This window comes from Rhinoraja longicauda, chromosome 36, assembly GCF_053455715.1.
Source record: "Rhinoraja longicauda isolate Sanriku21f chromosome 36, sRhiLon1.1, whole genome shotgun sequence".
NCBI classification, from domain to species: Eukaryota; Metazoa; Chordata; class Chondrichthyes; order Rajiformes; family Arhynchobatidae; genus Rhinoraja; species Rhinoraja longicauda.
In genome coordinates, this window is record NC_135988.1 from 19,740,753 (window position 1) to 19,763,156 (window position 22,404).

The window sequence follows — 22,404 nt, forward strand, 5'->3', positions numbered from 1 at the left end:
GGTTCAATCCGGACATCGGCTGCTGTCTGTGTGGAGTTTGCACATTCTCACTGTGACCGCGTGGGTTTCTCCGGGTGCTCCACTTTCATCCCACATCCCAAAGATGTGCGGTTTTGTAGGTTAATTGGAGGTAGATGAGAAAGTGGGATAACATTGACCCAGGGACCCAAGCAGACCTTCCAAGTGAGACAGAGGTTCATGGGCACCTCCTCTAACCTTACCTATGATGTGACCTCCTGTACATCAGTGAGACCAAACGTAGACTCAGCGACCGTTCCGCCAAACACTTACACTCGGTCCGCAAAGACCTTCTGGATCACCCAGTTGCTAACCATTTAAACTTCTTGCCCCATTCCCATACGAACCTTTCTGTCTTGGGCCTCCTCCGTGCCAGACTGAGGTCACATGCAAAATGGAGGAACGCCACCTCATATCCACTTGGGTAGCTTACAACCCAACAGCATGAACAGAATTCTCCAATTTGAGTAACTATAACCCCTCCCCTTCTCTTGTCTGTGCCCCACCTGGACTCACACCTATTTCTCCCCTCCCCCTCCACCTACATTCCTTCCTCTAGCTTCACAATATGTAACTCTTCAACCCTGTTATCTTACACCTTCTGTCTTTTCATCTCTGGCCTTTGTGCAACCATCTGCCTATCAAACTCCCCACCCGCTTCATCTGCATCAAACTATTATCTGCCTGGCTTTGCCCTGTCCCTCCTATCTCCCCCCACCCTCCCCCCATCACCACCACTACAATCAGTTGGAAGAAGGATCCCAACTCAAAACATCACCTATCAAGAAATGCTCCAGAAATGCTGCCTGAAGCACTGAGTTACTCCTGCACTTTGTAGCTTTGTTTTGTAAACCAGCATCTGTATTTCTCTGCTTCAACATAGATGTAATGTTATCGATGGTCAGCATGGATTCGGTGGGCTGAATGGCCTGTTCCATGCTGTATCGTTCAATTAATGTATTGAAAAGCAAACAAAAGTCATAAATATCTGAATAGAGTAATCCTCCCTCTCCAGTTTTAATAGAAACTCAGAATGATCAATGTAGATGGGGTTTCGTGGACATTTTAGGAAAGAGTGCAGAATCAGGTTGGGGTGACTACAGTTTGTGCATCAAACGGTGAAGTCGAGCTTTTAAGTTTCAGAGATTCAAATTTAACTGATTTGCGATTCAAAATGTTTCACTGAATATTGGCTTTGGGCCCCGGATGCAAGAATTAAACATGTAAGCATCAACTGCTGGGGATATGTAGGTCAGACAGAATGTGTGGAGAAAAAACTTTTCAGTTCGATGACCTTGAGATTGATACTGTAGCTAATATCTCTTCTAGAATTTTAATTTGATTCATAAGCCCTTGGAGACGGATCGTTCTGGAACTGACTCAATTATAATTATGCGGCACACGGCCTTCCTGAAGCATCCGAGCCAAAACGTCCACAGGCCAGGTACTTCAACACAGGGTTCGCCAATCAAAACATTTATCATAAGGTCAGAAGTGATAGGAGCAGAATTAGGCCATTCAGCCCATCATGTTTACTCCGCCAATCAATCAAAGCTGATTTACCTTTCCCTCCTAACCCCATTCTCCTGCCTTTTCCCCATAACCCCTGACACCTGTACTAATCAAGAATCTATCTATCTCTGCCTTAAAAATATCAAAATGAACTCCACAGATTTGCCACCCTCTGACTAAAGAAGACATCTTCAATGAACTCCAATGTTGTACCAAAACATTTTCCAAATAAAATAAACCTGTCAATAGTTGCTGATACTGCTACCGTGCCCAATTTTGTGGTATTTGGCTGAGAAAGTCACTGACTTTGGTTTGTCTATGCTGCCAATGCTTTTGGAGAAGCTAGATGGTACCTCTCTGGGCTTTGAGATGCCTGTAGTTGCCTGAAGATGCCTGACAGATCGCTGATCTGTCTCCAAAGGGGACTAGTTGTCGCTGCTCCCCAGGAAACCATGAACTCGGCGCTGTTGTTCAAAAACACACGTTCCATCAGATGGCCAAAGGCAAGTCTGCACATCCAAGCAGTGATGAATCTCATCATCATCAATGTCTGCCTTTGCTGCGAAATGGCTCCCAAGATGTGGAATGAACGGTCCATGTTTGACAAGGTGCACCTGCTCTCGACTAACACCACTCTACAGGTCAACCTCCTCACAAACCCTTTCTCTAGAGTATTGTCATTCTTTTTCAACATAGCTTTCTCCAATTCCCTCTTGAAGACCATTTTAGACTTGCCGCCCTCTTACCCGGCTACTCATTGGAGACCTTTGAACTATCTTTAATCTGACTTTATCTTGCACAAAATATTGCACACTTTACCTGTGCACTGTGGACAGCTTGACTGGATTCATGTATAGTCTTTAACTGGATAGCATGCAAACAAAAACTTCTCACTGTACTTCAGTACACGTGACAATTATAAACTAAAGTACGTTCCAATCACAGCCATGTGTTGCTTAAAAATGATTTTTCTCATGTCAATCTTAATGCTCTTCCCATTTATTTTGTACCAATGATCTGATGACGTTGACAGCAAAATCAAAAGGAACTGCTTCTCCAATCTATCCAGTCCTTCTTTCCAAGAATCACTCGTAAACAATTCTCAGGGTCTTCCCCAATACCCACATCTTCCCACAGCAGCTTGATGGCCGATCTTAGGTTGTGCTGAACCTGCTGCTGATGAAGTAGAAAGGAGACAAATGTCCAATGACAACGTAATCCAAGATACATTCTCCTTTGTTTCTCCTGAATGATGGAGACAGTGCCATTTTGTAAAGTCCCGAGATGTTGCCTGACCTGCTGAGTTACTCCAGCATTTTGTGAATAAGTGCCATTTTGTAAGATCATGTGTTGTGGTTCTGCTGCTCATTCGGATTCAATGTTCAATGTTATTTTGTTAACAAGTATACTAAGGTACAGTGAATGTCGTTTTTGCATATACATCAATAAGATTATTTCCATACACATGGACATAATGCATAGAAACAGCCCACTGAGTTTAGACACAAGAGTCGGCAGGTTTTGCCGTCATTTCCATCGTCCCAGCAGCAGCTAAGTTCGATGTCCACCATTACCCGAGGGACCACGTCCACTTTGAATCCATCTTGCAGCCCTTCTGAGTGAGTGCTCGGAGAGAAACTGTCAATGACTCTCCCTACATCTGGCAGATTGAGAACTTGGTCCAGCCCTGCTTCTCAAATGGATACCAAGGTCAATGACATTTCCAATTAAAAGCAGATTTGCATTGATATTCAGAGCGCTTTTTTTACACAAGGAGTTGATGTGCACATTTAATAAACGTGCAACAAAACAACATAATAATGTTTAAGGTCTTGGTACATCAAATTGACTTGCACTATCACAAAAAGCAGTTAATATTTCTTCGTGGGAAGGCCCTATTAACAAGGGGTGTTTGACCTGAAACGTGGCCTGTTTTACAACCCAGAGACACTGCTTGACCTGCTGTTTTCAGCAATTTCTGATATTGTTTCAAATTTCTAGAATTTGCAGATTTTGTTTACTTTTAATCAGTTCCATTTCCCTGGCCATTCATAGTGACAACATGTCATAGTCGTACAGCATAGAAACAGGCCCTTCGGCCCACCTGGTCCGTGCCACTGCCATCTACACCAATCCAATTTACCTGGGGTAGGTTTCATAGTCATCCATGCCATAGAGGTTTCTATGCTTTCATTAAAATCCAGCAGAGATTTCCCCTTCAAGTTACTGATCAGCAAAACAATTCTGATGCTGGACGTATGAAATAAAAGCACAAAATGCTTGGGTAACAGCACCTGGCCTTGTGAGAATCGCGAGCATTTCCTGTTTATTTCCATTCTAGATATTCCAGAATGTTGGAAGGGTATAGATGGTTCAAGCAGCAAGAGGAGAGAGGTCTAAGCGAGAGTAGAGAGGTCTCAGCGAGAGGAGAGAGGTTCCAGCGAGAGGAAAGTGGTCCCAGAGAGAGGAGAGATGTTCCAGGAAGAGGAGAGATTCCCAGGAAGTGGAGAGAGGTCCCAGAGAGAGGAAAGTGGTCCCAGAGAGAGGATAGAGGTCCCAGAGAGAGGAGAGAGGTCCCAGAGAGAGGAGAGAGGTCCCAGGAAGAGGAGAGATTCCCAGGAAGCGGAGAGAGGTCCCAGAGAGAGGAGAGAGGTCCCAGGAAGAGGAGAGATTCCAAGGAAGAGGAGAGATTCCCAGGAAGAGGAGAGATTCCCAGGAAGCGGAGAGAGGTCCCAGAGGGAGGAGAGCGGTCCCAGCGAGAGAGGGCCCAGAGGGAGGAGAGCGGTCCCAGCGAGAGAGGGTTAGGGTTCGGCTCCGGGAACCATTCCCACACGGATGTAGTTTGTGGCGTCAGTCAGATCGATGACTGTTGCCAGCTCTAACTGGGGAAGTGGAATAAATATTGTTGATGCTTTCGGTCTCTTGCAAGTGTAACCGGTTTGGTTTCTGTTCCGCGGCATTGCAGAGGCGGGGAGAATCCCAGAGCAATTTGCAATAGAAATCTCGGTCATTTTCACCCAGTTACATCCATTTGAGATCACCAAATTTCCGGCAAATCGTTTTCCCATTAAACGGCAACTTCTCGGAATAGGGTAGTGGAGAAATTGTGGGTTGTTTGTGGAAGTCGTGTAAATGGCTAGGAAACATAAATCTGTAGAGTTGTTCAATTACAGAGACATCGGAGCAGCAAAAATGGGGTGGAGAATGATTCTGTCATTCAGAAGAATTGATTCAGAAGTCAGAAAAAAACCCAGAAGAATGTCTACAGAAGGGTCTCGACCAGAAGCGTCACCTATCCACGTTGAGTTACTCCAGTACTCTGTCTACCTTTGGTATCAAACCAGCATCTGCAGTACTTGTTATTCCATCCACAGGGAAAATCGGGAACTTGATTTTCGGGACTTTATGTACAATTAGTATCCCGTCTGATTGCGGGAATGTGAGCAGGCGGTACTCAGGAGAGGCGATTTGTAGAGTTTGTAGACAGAGTCAGCTGCTCTGCTCTGCTCTTCTGTGCTCCTGTGCTCTGAAGGACGTGGTGACACAGAAGCGCCTGACATCCCGCCGGGATTGGGAAGCGGCCGCTTCGTTCACCAATTTATGATGAATAAGTTGAACCTCAATCCATGCGCAATGCAACGCTGGCTCAGCGACATGCCAATGTTAAACGCCGGCGGCTGCGCATCAATTTAATGCTTCTAAATTAGTCATTAGCAACGGAGACACAAGGAATTGCAGATGCTGGAATCTTGAGCAAAACACAAACTGCTGGAGGAACTCAGCGGGTCAGGCAGCATCTGTGGTTGGAAGTTTAAGTGTGTGGTTGAACTAAGGTTTCGTGGTACTTTTCAAATCGAGATGTTCTCCCCGATGTTCTGACAATAATTGCCCCTTCAAGACTAAATAACTCCTCTAATTGTCTGAACATTGTCACATTGTGGTTGGTGGGGTTGTTGTGTGTATTGGGTACATTGGCCATGTGTTTCCCCCCACGTTGCAACTGTTACTTTAACAAGATTCTTCTCTCCACTGAGTGTTCAAGTTCCTCGCTCCCTCTAGATCTTTATATTTACATTGAGATCTTTTTGGTATCTTCAGACTAATCCAACACCGGGAGAAGCAGATGAGGGGGGTGACAGAGGAGAGAGAGGGAATGGAGAGATTTTGAAGAGCTATGAATGTGGGGGAAGAGAGGGAGAGGCAGAAGATGGAAACACAGCAAGGAGAAAGTTATTTCTAATTATGTTTGCTCCAAGTATTAGATCCAGACTTCTTCAGCAATCACAAACATTAGATTCAGACTCTTTGAAAGGTAAGTGGGCCAAACGTGGCCAAATAGATGCAGGACTAGCCTACAAGGGGCACCTTGGTCAACGTGAATGAGTTCATAAGATCATAAGTGATAGTAGAATTAGGCCATTCGGCCCATCAAGTCTACTCCGCCATTCAATCATGGCTGATCTATCTCTCCCTCCTAATCCCATTCTCCTGCCTTCTCCCCATAACCTCTGACATCCGGAGTTGGACCGAAGGGCCTGTTTCTGTGCTGTTCAGGTAGAGCTACAGGGCTGCTTCTGTTCTGTATGTTCTGTGGCCCAGCAAGTCTATACCGACCAACACACATCTATTTATAACAATCCTATACTAATCCCATATTATTCTCATTTCCATCAAACTCTGCCAAATTCTACCACTTACCTCCACACTAGAGGCAAAGTACAGTGACCAATCAAACCAGCAACCTGTGTATCTTTAGGAGTGTGGGAGGAAACTGGAACACCCAGAGGAAACCCATGGGGTGACAGCAAGAACAAACTCCATACAGGCAACATCCAATGTTAGGGTTGAATGTGGGTCTCTGGCAGGGTAAGGCAGTGGCTCTGTTAGATGTGAAGTCAGGAAACCCTGACAGTGGCTGATTGAAGTTTACAAACCTACTTTAGACAAGTGATGCTGGGTCACTTGTTCAATTAAAATATAACTGAAATCTATCAAGCTCAAACAAGGCCAATAATGGAGCGAAGTCACACGTCAGCGGTGATCAATGATCACTGGGAACTGTGCCTCGCGGGACTCAGCATGTACTTGTAATTAAAAGCCAATGTTTATTTTCGTCACTCTCCACTGCTGCCACTTCACCTGTGAGCATTGCCAATGTTTTCTGAACTTACTTCACATCGAGCCCATTTCTGATCCAAACTTCCCCTGAAGTAGTAACCACAGTTGATGGGAGGAGGAAAATGGGATAATAAGGGAAGGATAGAGCGACAAAGCTTGTGGAAGAGTATGGGGACAGGATAACGAGGGATATCAGCCAAACGCAGGTGTGGGTAGATGGAGCACCTTGGTCAGTATGGACAAGTGGGCCAAAGGGCCTGCACCTGTACTCTACGACCCATGGACTCTATGACTGAAGATTGGCAGATGATAACGGCAGTATTGGATTTTATATAAATGCAAAATATTAACATTCAGTATCGTTACACTGTCAAATTATTGCATATTTACAATTAAACATGCAAATGTAAATATTAATGTCAAGGGACAATGCTTGTCCAGAATATGGCAAATTGATTACAATCTTTGTCTTTTATGGATTGTTGCCTAAAGTCCAAGTTATTAATGTGGTACTGATGACAAGATTAGACATTTATTCATGACGTGCTTATTAATGGCGTGCTATGATTCGATGGAATATATCTCAAAATAGAATAAAACCCAAATGTTTGAAATCCTCTGCCACCCTCCTTCCTCCCCGCTCTCCCTCCTCCCTCCACCCCCTCCCCTCACAGCCCCCCACCCCTTCTGCCCTCAGCTCCCCCCCTCTCCCCACCCCACCGCCCTCTGCCACCTCCCCCCCCACCCTCTCACCGCCATCCGCCCCCCCCTCCCTTACCCCTCTCTGCCCCCCCCTCCCTTACCTCTCTCTGCCCCCCCTCCCTTACCCCTCTCCATTTACCCCTCTCCGCCCCCCCTCCCTTTCCCCTCTCCACCCCCCCTCCCTTACCCCTCTCTGCCCCCCCTCCCTTACCCCTCTCCACCCCCCCCCTCACTTACCCCTCCATGCCCCCCCTCCCTTACCCCTCTCCGCCCTCCGCTTGCCTCCCCCTCCATGATGAGGGGTAACTGATACTCCCATAGACACCACGCTGACTAGATGGGTAGCTCTGGGATTTTCTGCTTCCATTTTAGTTATCCAGCAATTTGCAATTTTAAAAAAAATAAAAATGGAATACGTTAAAATTAAAACATAGAAACCTAGAAACATAGAAAATAGATGCAGGAGGAGGCCATTTGGCCCTTCAAGCCAGCACCGCCATTCATTGTGATATTGGCTGATCATCCACAATCAGTAACCCGTGCCTGCCTTCTCCCCATATCCCTTGATTCCATTAGCCCCTAGAGCTCTATCTAACTCTCTTTTAAATTCATCCAGTGAATTGGCCTCCACTGCCCTCTGTGGCAGAGAATCCCACAAATTCACAACTCTCTGGGTGAAAACGTTTTTTCACATCTCAGTTTTAAATGGCCTCCCCTTTATTCTTAGACTGGGGCCCCTGGTTCTGGACTCCCCCAACATTGGGAACATTTTTCCTGCATCTAACTTGTCCAGTCCTTTCATAATTTTATACGTTTCTATAAAATCCCCTCTCATCCTTCTAAACTCCAGTGAATACAAGCCCAGTCTTTCCAATCTTTCCTCATATGACAGTTTTCTTCACTGCCTGCTGTACCTGCACGCTTCCTTTCAGTGACTGATGTACAAGGACACCCAGGTCTCGTTGCACTTCCCCTTTACCTAATCTGACACCATTGAGATAATAATCTGCCTCCTTGTTTTTGCCACCACACATTTATCTACATTATACTGCATCTGCCATGCATCTGCCCAACCTGTCCAAGTCACCCTGCAACCTCCAAACATCGTCTTCGCAGTTCACACTGCCACCCAACTTTGTGCCATCTGCAAGCTTGATAGTGTTACTTGCAATTCTATCATTCAAATCATTAATATATATGGTAAATAGTTGCGGCCCCAGCACCAAGCCTTGCGGCACTCCACTCGCCACTGCCTGCCATTCTGAAAAGGACCCGTATATTCCTATTCTTTGCTTGTCTGCCAACCAATTCTCTATCCATGTCAATACCCTACCCCCAATACCATGTGCTTTAATTTTGCCCACCAATCTCCTGTGTGGGACCTTACCAAAGACTTTCTGAGTCCAGGTACACTACATCCACTGGCTCTCCCTCATCTATTTTACTTGTCACATCCCAAAAAAATTCCAGAAGATTAGTCAAACAGGGTTTCCCCTTCATAAATCCATGCTGACTTGGACCAATCCTTTTACTGCTAGCCAAAACTGAATATATATTAAAATTAAAAGATCATCCTAACATTAATCTCAAATTTCAACTTTTATTCCATAATATCAGGTTGGAGGTAAAAAGCACAATTCGTAAACACCAGAAATGTTTGATGTGATTGGCAGTAAGAACAGCTTGATGGACACTGAGATCTTTTGAAACCTGCTGATGTCAGCCAACGGCATCTGCTAAACCTCACGCTGCACGGATACAGCATCGTTTTGGTCCTTTGCTTTAAGTTCAGTTGCTTCACTGTGCTCTCCAAATCCAGGCCATTGCCTTCATCTTCTGATGCCCACACCCATGGCAAGCAGTAGGCACCACTGGTACAATGTACTCCAAAGATGCCAGTAGAACCTATTTATAGTTATTGCCTGAACAATAACTCAAGTTGCACAAATTTATGTTGTATACTTAGATTTCAGTAAGGTATTCGGGAAGGTTCCACATGGTAGGCTGCTCTGGAAGATTAGAGCGCATCGGATCCAAGGTGAGATAGCTGAATGGATAGAAAATTGGCTTCATGGAAGGAAGCAGAGGGTGATGGTGGAAGGTTACTTTTCGGACTGGAGGCCTGTGACCAATGGTGTGCCTCAGGGTTTGGTGCTGGGCCCATTGTGATTTGTCATCTATATCAATGATTTGGGTGAGAATGTACATGGCATGGTCAGCAAGTTTGCAGATGTCACTGAAGTGGGTGGTATTGTAGATAGTGGAGATTGATGTCAAAGATTATAGCAGGATCTTGAACAGTTGGCCAAACACTGGCAGGTGGGACTAGTGGGGTATGTTGGTCGGCATGGGCATGTTGGGCCGAAGGGCCTGTTTCCACACTGTGTGACTCTGTTGGTTCCTCCCAGGTGCACTGAATTGTTCCCATTTTCCAAAGATATGCAGGTTTGTAAATGAATAGTCCACTGTAGTGGATCACCCGTGGTGCTCAGATGACTTGTACTTGATGAGAATGTGGGAGAATGAAATGGGATTAGTGCATGGACCAAACTGAAGGACATCTGCGAGCTAGATTAGTTTTATAACAGTCTGTAGATTCATGGTCACCACTGCTGTGATTGGATCAAGTACAATCTGCTGCATCCCTCTCTTGAATGGAACAGAGATTGGGGCAGAAGTTCAGCATCTCTGTTTGTGCCCCAGCTGAAAATAACAATGATAAATGCACAATGACATCATTGGCCCCATCACTCACATTAAACCTGACATTCAATTGTGTTCCTCAGGTCAGAAGCGTGGAATCCTCTCTCAAACTATCGACTATAGAGCATCTTCATCATGAGGACAACCAAGGTTCACAAACCAATACCACCCCTCCTCAGGGTAACGAAGGATGGACAAAAGCAGGTGCAGGAGGAGGCCATTCGGCCCTTCGAGCCAACACCGCCATTCAATGTGATCATGGCTGATCATCCACAATCAGTACCCCATTCCTGCCCTCTCCCCAAATGATGGACAATAAACAGCTGTCACAACCACATCTGAGAAGCAAGTCTTCAGTTTCAGATCAGTTTCAGTTTAGTTTATTGTCACATGTACCGAGCTACCGTGAAAAGATTTTATTGCATGCTAACCAGCCAGCGGAAAGACAATACATGATTACAATCGAGCCATTATAATGCTGTACAAGACATGTTGCATGAATAGTATACATTTTAATCAGCAATCTAGAAACTGCAGATAAAATATTAATGTCTGTAAAACCAGGTGAAGTTCCTAATGATTGATTTTGTGCTGAAACATGTCTCCAGTGTCAAACACGCTTCACAGTTGTATACAAAACATCACCCATTGACAAGGCCTCACTCCGGCATTTTGTGTCTGTCTTCAGAGTGAACCAGCATCTGCAGTTCCTTCCTGCACACTTCACTCGTGGCTGTATGGTTTAGTTCCATGCCTGTTTATCAAGATTAGATCTGAAATTAGTTTGGGTAAAGTGGGCACCAAAAAGTGATGTCATTCCCAAAGGAAAACTTTGAGAGAAACTAAAGAAAAGTGCAAGAGTTTAACTTGATCCACAACTATGCTGGGAACACGAACCCTGACACTATAATAAGCATTGATTTGCATTATAACTAACCTTTCAGGAAAATCAGCAGCAAATGAATATTCACTGTTGAATACAACACAGTTCAGGTACGAACTCACGTTGAACTTCAATGCACTGAGCTAAATCAATGGAGCCCCGACCACAGCTTCTTCACAATAGAAGCAACTCAATTTCACCACAAATCTAAGGACAATTAAGTGGTCTGAACTTCTCTTTTTAAACAGAATGATTCTGATTAGCTTGACAGTTGTTATGAATATTTGAATAAATATTTTGTGAATTTTCATACAATGCTGAGTGGTAGATTTCATTAAAAGGTCATGTTCTTTTTTGTTAAAGCCACAACACAACTTCGCAGGCCATGACTTATTTATTATTTATGATAACAATTGTTTTTGTTATTGTGATATTTAATACCCTTCACTATCAATCTTCTGTGGACATTTATAATGGACTCACTCATCATGTGATTGATATTTTATTCTTTAAATGTCTCCCATTTTCCCCACTCTCCCCAACACGGTAAGCATAGAATCCACATGTTCCATTGAGTGTGTACCGACCCTATGTGAGCGCAATCCTACCAGTCCCACATCCCCACTCTCTCGCTCCCTCATTGTTCCATAAAGACATTCCTTTCAGATACTTATCCAGCTCCCTTTTGAATCTGATCCCATTACTGCGCCTGCCTACACGTCTCAGGCCAAGCACCCACTGTCACAGGCAGCAGGGTTCAGCCACACTCATAGAGCGTCTGAGTCTAACCACAGGTGTAAGAAAGTGATTGGAAAAAAATCTAAGGGACAGGATTAAATGCCATTTGGGAAAGGGCATATTGTGCAAATATAGTCTTTGCTTTGTTAAGGGTGATACCTGGAGAAAAGTTTGATTTTTGATTTTATTTGGGAGAGTGAGGAAATGTATTAATGATGCAAGGCCATTGATGCCCTCGACATGAATTTCAGTCTGGCCTTTGACAAGGTCCCATTGGTTAACTCGTTCCAAAGGTATGGACTGTTTGTTATGTACATTAACACTTTGAAAATGGATGTAGGAGCAATGAGTTCCTGCCCGGCAACAGGCCCATCCCTCCCCAACCCCCCTTATCCCCCCCCTACCCTCACCCCCCCCCCCCCCTCAGCCGCGCCCACAAGACCGCCCGCAGCAGAGATTTGCACCCAACGGGTGCACAGTCGACCATGTGCAATAACACTTTAAAAATGGACGTAGGAGCAATGAGTCCTACACAGGCATTGAATGACGTTCTCAGTTTGTTTTATAGTGATGTTACCAATAACATTAGATTAGTTCAGTTAGTGGCAATAGGTTACATCCATCCTGCACTTTCAGATATCAGTACATTATCTAGGGCATTGTTCCACAGCAGTAATGAGCAACAAATTGCAAAGGGTGCTACCTTTGGCATGGTGTGCTAAACCAAGGTGCTGTTTCTCCATAAAAGAACAGGAAGTTCTGTTTATCATTGGACATCATTTATCTCATTGCAGTTAGACTGTTATATTTGTCGACAAAACAGTGATTGCTCTTCAAAATAATACCCAGTTATAGTTGTTATTCAAGTGCTGGCTGAAATTTTGCATCAAAACGTGAAAAAAATTTGTTTAAACCAGCCAAAAAAAAAAACGAAAAAAAAAGTTGTTTAAACCAGCCGACAAAAAGCTCCTCTGTGTATTTTTGTTCTTCTGGTTCTTGAGTTCATTTCTTTCTCAGAGCCAACCAATCACGACCAACATGGACACAGAGTGCTGGAGTAACTCAGCGGGTCAGGCAGCATCTGTGGAGAACATGGATAGGTGACGTTTCACAGAGTGCTGGAGTAACTCAGCGGGTCAAGCAGCATCTGTGGAGAACATGGATAGGTGACATTTCACAGAGTGTTGGAGTAACTCAGCAGGTCAGGCAGCATCTGTGGAGAACATGGATGGGTGACGTTTCACAGAGTGCTGGAGTAACAGCAGGGCAGGCAGCATCTCTGGAGACCACAGATAGGTGACATCTGAAGAAGGGTCCCAAACCAATATGTCACCAATCCATGTTCTCCAAAGATGCTGCCTGACCCGTTGAGTTCCAGTACCTAGTGTCTTTTAATCACAACCAACATCAGGAGACCAGATGTAACATTTGTACGTTTGCTACTCACTCAACACTAAGCAGGAATATGGGTAGCAAGGAGAGGCATCAAAGGAATTAAACGCAAGCCAAGTGACAGGGCAAAAGCATGGCAGAAGGCCTACAGTGTTGAAAAATATGAGCTGGTCAACTGTGGTAGAGCAAAATAGTGAGGAGTATTCTTTAGATGCGATGCACTAGCAAATGTTCACCCTCAAAAGGCTACGGCTTTCAAAATCTAACGTAATCCAGCAGGAAGCTAGGAAGAAACATACAGAAGGGCAAATATACAGAGAATCTTCAAGGCCTCTACAAGGTCCTACAGAGACTGCACCTGTACAGAACTCTGGACTGTTATCTAAATGTAGAATTCCAGCAGAGTAACTGCAGCAAAGATTCACCCATTGGCATCCTGGAATGACAGGTCTGATTCATGACGTCACCTAGGCTGGATCTCTATTCCCTCGGCCATAGGAGATTGAGAGGTGGCATAGTTGAAACATAGATCTGGAAAATGAGTTAAGAAAGCAGTTGCAATGCAAGCGGCTGGATTGAAACGAGGAGAAACATCTTCATTCAGGAGGTGGTGAAGTATGGAATTTGCTAATCCCAAGGGCCTGTTTGGTCATTGTCTTGATTCAATGCATTTAGTTTAGAGTTTAGAGATTCAGTGTGGAAACATACCCTTTGGGCCATCATGTCCATGCCGATGATCGATTCCCATACACTAGTTTAATGTTATTCTTTGGTAATAAGCGAGTTTGGTATTACAACTGTGCATGTGTGAGTTTGCCCAGGCCATGGGTCAATCGGGATAAACATTCTTGCCAGCTGAGCTACTGTGTGTATATATGACAATCGATAATTGTTTAACCTGCGTTTCATACATATTTTCCAGTTTTGCTTCTTCCAGGTAAGAAAATATTGCTTTCAAAACTATTAACTAGGTGTATTTATGGTTCATTTGTACAAAACTACGATGATTTGGTGGTTTTATTGGCTTTTCCTTGGTGTGGGCGATCATCTGATACACACATTGTTAGGAAGAGTGGATTTTTGAACTTAGTTGATCCTGGGGATTGCAGAATGGCAGACAGAGGATTTCTCATTCAAGAAGACTTGATGTTTCGCCAAGCCTATTTAGAGATTCCCCCTCCCTCCCAGCGGTGGTTATCAGCAAATGACCAGAGAAAAAGTGCACAAAACCAAGAAGGTTGGCAATGTTCACATTCATGTTGAATGGGCTATTGGTCGACTAAAGTGGTTTAACATCCTGAGAAACACTTTACCCATCACTTTAGTTCTGCATATTGATAATATTTTCACCGTCTGTGCAGCATTATGTAATTTACTGCCTCCATTGGTGTGTAAATGAGATGTTGTTGCACTTGCAGATCATTTTGATCAGAAGTTCAACTTAATGTTCAACCGGATTTGATATGAACTGAAATCCAGAACTTGCCGAGTTTGCAACTTGTACATTTCAACTCAATCAGTGCTTTACATCTCTTACATCATACTTATTTTGCAAAACAGTTTTGTTATCACCATGTATCTTTTCTGAACTCATTTATTGCATTTAATTCATAGTATACAAACTGATGGATTTTTTTTCTATCAGTATGACAGTACTGAACTATGCATTTAGTTTGTGAAGGCCCAGTGTAGTTGCATTTGCATTTACAATTTTAAGAGAATTTGTTTTTTCAAGCCACAATGATTATTTACTAATAGTTATACTGTATGTGTCTGTAGTTCCAGGATGTATGTCGGGATCTTGTTTTGCATATCTGCTCTGCAGTTTTTAATAATTCTTCATGTACCAGGTAGAGATAAAATGATGGGGAAAATCATAGTGCTTTGGAATTGCCAATAATTGATAAAAATATGCTAAATGAATATTTAGGAGGTGGCATGTCATGGTTGTTGTACACGCGATAGAGGGTTGCTTGCTAGCATTTGGGGGGGGGATATGGGGATTAATTCTCAAACAATCAACTCCATCATTCTTGCAGATATTCAAGTGAAAGAACATATAACTCTCTCAGCACATTCGGCATACTTCCTCGTAGTTCAACACAATACACATCTCACTGAGTAAATGTACCGAAGCTCATACAACTCTTAATTTCTTTCATTTCATGTAATCATTTATCAACCATTGTTTCAGTGTCCATTAGCCATTAAGTTACATGGATATGTTTAGAAGTAGACACACATATGCATAGTACTTATGTCGAGTTGCATCTCAAAACTACAAATTGATATTGAATTTGTTTCAGGTAAACAAAATTAAAATGTATGGTATATACCATAAACATCAAGCTAACTCGTCTCTTATTACTTAGTCCGGAAACTCAGACCGAAAATGTTATTTTTACACAGAGTTCCACCCGATACGTGAACAGTTTATACAGCGCCTCGCTCGCGATCACTAGCAACGATCTTTGTTTATCCCGAATGACCTTTGACAAATCCCATGATACCTTGCGCGCGCGAGATACCGAACTCGATTACATAAAAAGAATCAAGGAAAATAATGTCTGCAGTAGAGTTGGTGGTGATCTTGTTAAAATACGCAGCAGGCTCGAAAGGCCAAATGATCAGCACCTGCTGGTTTCTTACCTTCGAATGTTCGGCACAATATTATTGGGTATTATCTTTCAACGTACAATAGCTCACCGAGGACATCTGCTGCTTCACTATCAGATATTCTTATCCAGAATGGAAGAACGACACTTGGATAATTCAAGGAAAGAAAGAATTAACTCAGGACATCAGAACAAATTGCTTTATAACATATAACATATAACATATAACAACTACAGCATGGAAACAGGCCTGTCCGGCCCTACCAGTCCACGCCGACCATTCTCCCTGACCTAGTCTCATCTACCTGCACTCAGACCATAACCCTCCAATCCCCTCCTATCCATATACCTATCCAATTTACTCTTAAATAATAAAATCGAGCCAGCCTCCACCACTTCCACCGGAAGCCCATTCCATACAGCCACAACCCTCTGAGTAAAGAAGTTCCCCCTCATGTTACCCCTAAACCTTTGTCCCTCAATTCTGAAGCTATGTCCCCTTGTTGGAATCTTCCCCACTCTCAAAGGGAAAAGCCTACCCACGTCAACTCTGTCCGTCCCTCTCAAAATTTTAAAAACCTCTATCAAGTCCCCCCTCAACCTTCTACGCTCCAAAGAATAAAGACCCAACCTGTTCAACCTCTCTCTGTAGCCTAAGTGCTGAAACCCAGGCAACATTCTAGTAAATCTCCTCTGTACCCTCTCCATTTGTCGACATCCTTCCTATAATTTGGCGACCAGAACTGCACACCATACTCCAGATTTGGCCTCACCAATGCCCTGTACAATTTCAACATTACATCCCAACTTCTATACTCGATGCTCTGATTTATAAAGGCAAGCATACCAAACGCCTTCTTCACCACCCTATCCACATGAGATTCCACCTTCAGGGAACAATGCACAGTTATTCCCAGATCTCTCTGTTCCACTGCATTCCTCAATTCCCTACCATTTACCCTGTACGTCCTATTTTGATTTGTCCTACCAAAATGCAGCACCTCACACTTATCAGCATTAAACTCCATCTGCCATCTTTCAGCCCACCCTTCCAAAAGGCCCAAGTCTCTCTGTAGACTTTGAAAATCTACCTCACTATCAACTACTCCACCTATCTTAGTATCATCTGCATATTTACTAATCCAATTTGCCACACCATCATCCAGATCATTAATGTAAATGACAAACAACAGTGGACCCAACACAGATCCTTGGGGCACTCCACTAGACACTGGCCTCCAACCTGACATACAATTGTCAACCGTTACCCTCTGGTATCTCCCATTCAGCCATTGTTGAATCCATCTTGCAACCTCACTATTAATACCCAACGATTTAACCTTCTTAATCAACCTTCCATGTGGAACCTTGTCAAATGCCTTACTGAAGTCCATATAGACAACATCCACAGCCTTGCCCTTATCAATTTCCCTGGTAACCTCTTCAAAAAATTCAAGAAGATTAGTCAAACATGACCTTCCAGGCACAAATCCATGTTGACTGTTTCTAATCAGGCCTTGATTATCCAAATAATTATATATATTGTCCCTAAGTATCTTTTCCATTAATTTTCCCACCACAGACGTCAAACTAATAGGTCTATAATTGCTAGGTTTACTTTTAGAACCTTTTTTAAACAAAGGCACAACATGCGCAATGCGCCAATCTTCCGGCACCATCCCTGTTTCTAATGACGTTTGAAATATTTCCGTCATAGCCCCTGCTATTTCTGCACTAACTTCCCTCAATGTCCTAGGGAATATCCTATCAGGACCTGGAGACTTATCCACTTTTATATTCTTCAAAAGTGTCCGTACCTCCTCTTCTTTAATCCTCCTAATTTCCATCACTACTCTACTTGTTTCGCTTACCTCACACAATTCAATAACCTTCTCCTCGGTAAATACCGAAGAAAAGAAATTGTTTAATATCTCCCCCATTTCTTCCGGCTCAGCACATAGCTGTCCACTCTGACTCTCTAATGGACCAATTTTATCCCTCACTATCCTTTTGCTATTGACATATCTGTAGAACCCCTTGGGGTTTACTTTTACATTACTTGCCAAAGCAGCCTCATATCTTTTTTTCGCTTTTCTAATTTCCTTCTTAAGATTCCTTTTACATTCTTTATATTCCTCAAGAACCTCATTTACTCCCTGCCGCTTATATTTATTGTATATCTCCCTCTTTTTCCGAACCAAGTGTCCAATTTCCCTGGAAAACCATGGCTCTTTCAAATTATTATTCTTTCCTTTCCACCGAACAGGGACATAAAGACTCTGTACTCTCAAAATTTCACCTTTAAATATCCTCCATTTCTCTATTATATCCTTTTCATAAAACAACAATTTCCATTTCACTCCTTTTAAATCCTTTCTCATCTCCTCAAAATTAGCCTTTCTCCAATCCAAAATCTCAACCCTTGGTCCAGATTTGACCTTCTCCATAATGATATTGAAACTAATGGCATTATGATCACTAGACCCAAAGTGCTCCTCAACACATACCTCCGTCACCTGACCCATCTCATTTCCTAACAGGAGGTCCAACACTGCCCCTTCTCTGGTAGGCACCTCTACGTATTGCTGCAAAAAACTATCCTGCACACATTTTACAAACTCCAAACCATCCAGCCCTTTAACAGAATGTGATTCCCAGTCTATATACGGAAAATTGAAATCACCCACAATCACCACTCTGTGCTTACTACTAATATCTGCTATCTCCTTACATATTTGCTCTTCCAATTCTCGTTCCCTATTTGGCGGTCTATAATACACCCCTATAAGTGTTGCTAAACCTTTCTCATTTCTGAGTTCCACCCAAACAGCCTCCTTAATCGAGCCTTCTAGTCTGTCCTGCCAAAGCACTGCTGTGATATCCTCCCTGACAAGCAATGCAACACCCCCACCTCTTGCCCCTCCGATTCTATCACATCTGAAACAATGAAATCCTGGAATATTTAATTGCCAATCGCAACCCTCCTGCAACCATGTTTCACTGATCGCCACAACATCATACTTCCAGATGTCAATCCAGGCTCTAAGCTCATCCACCTTTCTTACAATGCTCCTAGCATTAAAATATACACATTTAAGGGACCCATCATTTCTTATTCTCAGTTTATTTCTTTTCCCTTCTTTCTCTCCTACATATTGGGTCTGAGTGTTTCCCTTTTCTGCCTCCTGCCTCACACACTGCCTATTAGCTATCTGTGTTTGAGTCCCTCCCCCCAACCGTACTAGTTTAAAGTCTCCGCAGTTATTTTAGCAAATCTCCCCGCCAGGATATTGGTTCCCCTCGGGTTCAGATGCAACCCGTCCTTTTTGTACAGGTCATACTTCCCCCAGAAGAGGTCCCAATGATCCAGAAACTTGAAACCCTGCTCCCTGCACCAGTTCCTCAGCCACGTATTTATCCTCCACCTCACTCCATTCCTATTCTCACTATCGCGTGGCACAGGCAGTAAGCCTGAGATTATTACTTTGGAAGTCCTTTTTTTTAACTCTCTTCCTAGCCCCCTGAATTCTCCTTTCAGGACCTCTTCCCTTATCCTACCTATATTGTTGGTACCTATATGTACCACGACCTCTGGCTCCTCTCCCTCCCCTTTCAGGATATCCTGGACACGCTCAGACACATCCCGGACACCGGCACCAGGGAGGCAAACCACCATCCGGGTCTCCCGACTGCGTCCACAGAAACGCCTATCTGACCCCCTCACTATAGAGTCCCCTATTACTACTGCTCTCCTCTTCCTTTCCCTACCCTTCTGAGCAACAGGGCCGGACTCCTTGCCAGAGGCCCGGGCACCGTCGTTGCCCCCAGGTAGGCTGTCCCCCCCAACAGTACTTAAACAGGAGTACTTATTTCCAAGGGGTACAGCCACCGGGGTACTCCCTAGTCCCTGCCTCTGTTCCTTGCCCCCCCTAACAGTGACCCACTTGTCTACCTCCCGTGGTCTAGGAGTGACCACCTCCCTGTAACTCCTATCTATAACCTCCTCACTCTCCCTGATCAGACGGAGGTCATCAATCTGCCGCTCCAGGTTCCTAATACGGTCCCTTAGGAGCCCCATCTCGTCACACCTGGCGCAGATGTGGATGTCTGGAAGACTATCAGACTCCCAGATTCCCCACATCTGACACCCAGAACAAAAAACTGCCCTGGCAGTCATACTCTCCAAACAAAGCCCCGCGCTCGGTTACTAAACCTACCGCCCGGCCGCTACTCCAACCGCTCCAACCGCCCACCCAAAAGAACTGAGTGATCTCCTGGGAGAGGCGAAAAACCGGATAAAAAACCCAGGCCAATTTGGGAAAAAATCCGGGAAATTCCTCTCCGACCCCAAGCTAGGCGATCGAAACTAGTCCGGGAGATCACACAGGTCTTACTCCTTACTATCCCCACACAATCCCCACACAATCCCCACACACTACTTCCCAAGCAACACAGCTAGGTGCTGCTTGCTGCTGCTGCTTGCTGCTGCTGCTTGCTGCTGCTGCTACTGCTGATTGCTGATTGCTGCATAGTGATCATTATGTTATAACATTTACATTTTTTAATGTAATATATTCAAATTGAAAGTGATTTTGTACAATTGTAAACTATAATTTTAAGTATGGATAAAACAAACAAGGATAAAGGTCGGAGATATGAACTGATTATATGATAGTGAACACAGGCCAATGTCTAAAGGACTAACATACAGTTTAAACAAGTGATTTTTATCTTTTTAGGATTAAGGAAACCAACATGAAAAGTGATCCAGCGTAGATAAAGAGAAGTTATACATTGCACTAAAACAAAATAAAAGCTTACATTGTTGCCAAAATAACATAAAGCTGAGGGTTGGGTTGATAGCAGAAAGACAAAGTGAATTGCAAGTGTAGAAGGCAAAAAGACCTTGAGACAAACTGCATAAACTTTTAACGATATGCAAAACAGAAAGTTTTGCAAAAGTGAATGAGGGTCCTTTACTGAATAACACAGGAAAATCATATTGGGAAATAGAAAGGTAAAGAAATTAAATTAACATATATTTTTGTCGAAACTGGTGAGTGATAGGTGGATACAGGTAATGGAGGGTTTTGTAGGCAGATGGTTGGACAAAGGCCAGAGATGACGAGAGACAAAAAGTGAGATAAGGATTGAAGAGGTACAAGAAATGAAGCCAGAAGAATAAATATAGGTGGAATGGAAAGGGAAGAAATGGGTGTGAATCCAGGTGGGGCATTGGGAAGAGAGGAGGTGATGAAATGTGAGTGGGTGAGTTTGTAGGTTAACTATCTGAAATCAGAGAATTCATTGTCAATACTATTAGGTTGCATGCTGCCAAGTGGAATACGAGGTGCTATAGACAATAGACAATAGGTGCAGGAGTAGGCCATTCAGCCCTTCGAGCCAGCACCGCCATTCAATGCGATCATGGCTGATCACTCTCAATCAGTACCCCGTTCCTGCCTTCTCCCCATACTCCCTCACTCCACTATCCTTAAGAGCTCTATCCAGCTCTCTCTTGAAAGCATCCAACGAACTGGCCTCCACTGCCTTCTGAGGCAGAGAATTCCACACCTTCACCACTCTCTGACTGAAAAAGTTCTTCCTCAACTCCGTGCTGTTCCTCTAGTTTCCAATTGGCCTCACTCTTGTCTCCTACCCCTCTCCCATGTGCCCCACCTAGATTCACACCAACTTCTTCCCTTCCCCTTTCCACCTATATTCATTCCTCTGGCTTCACAATTCTCATATTTTCTATCCTTATCTCACACTATATGTCTCTTCATCTCCGGTTTTGTCCATTGATCTATGAACCTGCCCCCCACCTGTAGCCACCTATCACTTGCCAGGCTTTATCTTTGTCCGACCACATCAGTCTAAAGAAGGACCCCAACATGAAATGTCATCTCTCCATGTTCTCCAGAGATGCTGCCTGGCTGACTGAGTTACTCCAGCACTTTGTGTTTCTTTTTACTAGATATCTTACCCAACTTTTGTCTCAACAGATACTTCAGAGAATTGCTTTCCCTTTCAGATGCGGTCAGAAGTGGATTATTTCTCGAGTTCGTGTTTATTACTTGATAGGTTGTCATGGCGAAACAATGAACATTTGGAGAGAGGGAAAGAATCATCCACACCGCCCTGGAGCAGCTGGGAACCATACAGGGTTATCCCAGGAAGGCGAGGGTCTCGACCCGAAACGTCACCCATTCCTTCTCTCCAGAGACGTTGTCTGCCCCGCTGAGTTACTCCAGCTTTTTATGCCTATCTTCGAGATGTTTTTTAAAGTTGTCATCGTAAAAGCAGATGGAAGGACCGCCTTGGTTAAGATGATTAAGGTGCAGACGGTGATTATGGTGCAGACGGTGATTAAGGTGCAGAAGGAGCCAAGTCGACAGCCCTGTCTGTTTCTACCCAATTCTCCCACACCATGAGCAGCTTCAACCCCACGGAATCTCACTGCACATAAAGCCGATCTTTCAACTTACTTTTGCTTTCTTTGTTAACTCTCGCACCTTCTGTTTTAATTTAACACTCACGGACACTTTTTCTAGGAATCTAAAGCCTTTCGCCGTCAACCGGAATCGAACCCACAACACATACTCCTCCCTCCCCACTACGCATGCGTGCGAGGCGGTTCACCGCGCCTCAGTGCGCATGTGTGCAAGGACAGGCGCTCCTTGCCAGATTGCCTGATGGGAAATGCAGTTTCCATCATCCATC

The 22,404-nt window shown here is 43.9% G+C and overlaps 1 protein-coding gene across 1 annotated transcript in view; it reads right to left on the reverse strand.

Moving 5' to 3' along the window:
• The window catches only part of hk2 (hexokinase 2), a 112,575-nt gene extending 90,344 nt beyond the window's left edge, over positions 1-22,231 (reverse strand). Inside the window, exons 1-2 of the mRNA XM_078429014.1 lie at positions 22,170-22,231; positions 15,716-15,828 (exon numbers count right to left, since the gene is read on the reverse strand). The gene's annotated coding sequence lies outside the window, so the exon portion shown is untranslated. The remainder of the gene's footprint in view (positions 1-15,715; positions 15,829-22,169) is intronic.
• Between the last annotated feature and the right edge of the window lie 173 nt (positions 22,232-22,404).